The sequence below is a fragment of the Tupaia chinensis genome, unplaced genomic scaffold (genome assembly GCF_000334495.1).
Source record: "Tupaia chinensis unplaced genomic scaffold, TupChi_1.0 Scaffold000376_1, whole genome shotgun sequence".
NCBI classification, from domain to species: domain Eukaryota; kingdom Metazoa; phylum Chordata; class Mammalia; order Scandentia; family Tupaiidae; genus Tupaia; species Tupaia belangeri.
The window spans coordinates 6,000-8,395 of NW_006159874.1; the positions used below are offsets into that span (position 1 = coordinate 6,000).

Below are 2,396 nucleotides of genomic sequence, written 5' to 3' on the forward strand. Positions count from 1 at the left end.
GCAGGCTTGGGTGGAGGTGACCAAGGCAGGTGGGCGGAGCCTGGGGCAGACCAGACCACCACTGGTGGGATGTGGGGGAACCAACTGTCCCGCTGCACAAGCCTAGGTGATTCTGCAGGGTGGAGCACCAAGCCAACATTGATTTTGATCTTCAAGCCTTAGGGCAGGGTCCGCCAATGGCGCCACCAACCCAGGGCTGAAGAGGCTGCAGCCATGGCTGGGAAGGAGGGGCAGAGCCAGGACAACTTCTTCACCAAGAGGGACAAGAAGGAGCAGAGCCACCGGGCAGGGAGCTCACGGGAGAGGTGGAGCGCCAGAGGGAGCAACAGAGACAGAAGTGGGCGGTGGTGGACTTATTTGTCAGACTGGTGATGGCAGGACAGTGGGTTTGGGGCCCTGGGCCCTGGGGAAGCTGCCAAGGTAATGAAGAAGGACGAAGATTAGTGTAAAGACTTAGAACAAAAAGAGGTTGATTACAGCGGCCTCAGAGTTTAGGCAATGCTAATGAGTGAAAAGGAAGATGATAATGAAAAGAGAGAAGGTACAGTGATAACTGGGAAGAAGGTGGGGGAGTTGTTGGTGGCAGTGGTGTGGAAAAATCTTCAGGTTCCTGGAATAAAAGTAGTTCTGTTACAAGTGCCTCCTGCCAGTAAATTGTTGCAGAAACTCCAGAACTGGCCATGACTAGGAGGTGTATAGTCCTCCTGGGGCCCAGTTAACTACAACCAGGAAAACATCACAGGAACCGCCAAAGATAACCAGTGACACACAGTTCCCATTGCTGCAGTCCCCTGCCAAGCATGTAGATAGCAGGAGGGATAAAGAAATGAAAAGCTTTGAAGTAATAAGACAGGAAAATAGAAGTAGGGATGATTTCAAAAAAACAAGCTCTTAATCTTCAGCTAGACAACCAATATGCTATTCTTGAAAATCAGAAAAGCAGTCACACAGTACCATTAAGGAATGGTCTTTGCTAACCCTTCTAAGGTAACAAGATCACAACTAACCATCCTGTACAGCCATTAATCATCTGGAGTTACTGCAGCCAATGAAGACCATTTGATGCCAGTGACAGGCCCTATTGCACTATGGAAGTTTAAAATGTCACAACTGCTCTCTTTGGGTATCGCACTTAAAGGAATTTTTATTGTTATACATGTGTGAACTGGATTCAGCAGTGTTCTTTCTTAACTACTCTGCAAGTACCAAAAAAAAAAAAAAAAGACCAAAAACCCTTGCAGCTGGTCATTTCAAAATCTTTATGTTCAGATACTAAGCCTCTATGAGGGTTAACTACCTTAGAGTTGGGGCACTCATTGTGGACTTCATGTGGATCACAACTTCTGGATAAGAAGGTTACAGCAATTAAGTGTTAATGTGTTGACCTTGAAACCAGCTCTATTGGATTCCTGTCAGAAATCCTGCAGAAAGTCAGCCATCTGGGTTCTGATCTTCTGTAAAAGATGAAGAGTTAGGTGACTTTAATTAACCTCTCCTGTGTCCCACCCTTAAGGGATACTCTCTGTAGGAGGCTGTGGCTTTATAAGACTTCCTAAAACACGCTGCTCTCAGAAGAACTGATCTGTTCAGATCATTTATGTAGCACTGTGATGATTTATAATTTAAACTTTTAGTTGTATTATGAAGTAACCACAAATTAAATTCAACCAATCTTGGGTCTACATGTGGATAGACAGAATGGATAAAAGTATAATTGTGTTTCTTTTACTACTTTTTTATTTAGTGTTTTTCTGTGTCCCATTATTAAGGCCTTTTTTGCTTTACTTGGGAATAAGTTCGTAGAACATATTGTTTGGTTAAATGAGTAACCTGAAATATGCATTAGAATTATGAAATGTGTTTTGAATTTGGCAATCCTTGGAGTGGAACTAAATGGCCTTTGATATAAATGGCAGTGAATAATTGAGGATCTAGCTGAGGTGCAGTTAAAGCCTCCTCTAATCAGTTCTAAATTGTGTGGTCAACTGATGTGGAGAGTATGCATTTTGTTCAAACTAAGACTGATTTGTATTTATAAATTCAAAGAAGTACGAGCAAAATCTCACCTAAAGTTCATTTACATTTCATGGACATTGCACAATCTTTAATAAGAATTCATTATTACTTGTGCCCACATTTTTATAGTATTTGACATTCTTTAGGTGCAGTAATTAATGTGCTTAATTTGCATTTGAAGAGCCAGGAGACAGGTGATGAAGCACTTCTGTTTTCAATTACAGCTTAAACTGTTCAGTACTTTTTAGTCTTTAAAAGAAACTTGAATGAGCTACCCAGGATTGCTGAAAATTCTCTTTCCACCTATTGAGATAGTCTGGCAATTTCTTAGTTTTATATCTTTGGTTCAATAGAAATACTTCAAAGTGGTATGTGAGCAT

General features: G+C 41.6%; 1 pseudogene; it reads left to right on the top strand.

Moving 5' to 3' along the window:
- The first annotated feature begins 213 nt into the window (after positions 1–213).
- LOC102496723 (protein CDV3 homolog pseudogene) lies at positions 214–977 on the top strand (annotated as a pseudogene).
- Positions 978–2,396: the final 1,419 nt, after the last annotated feature.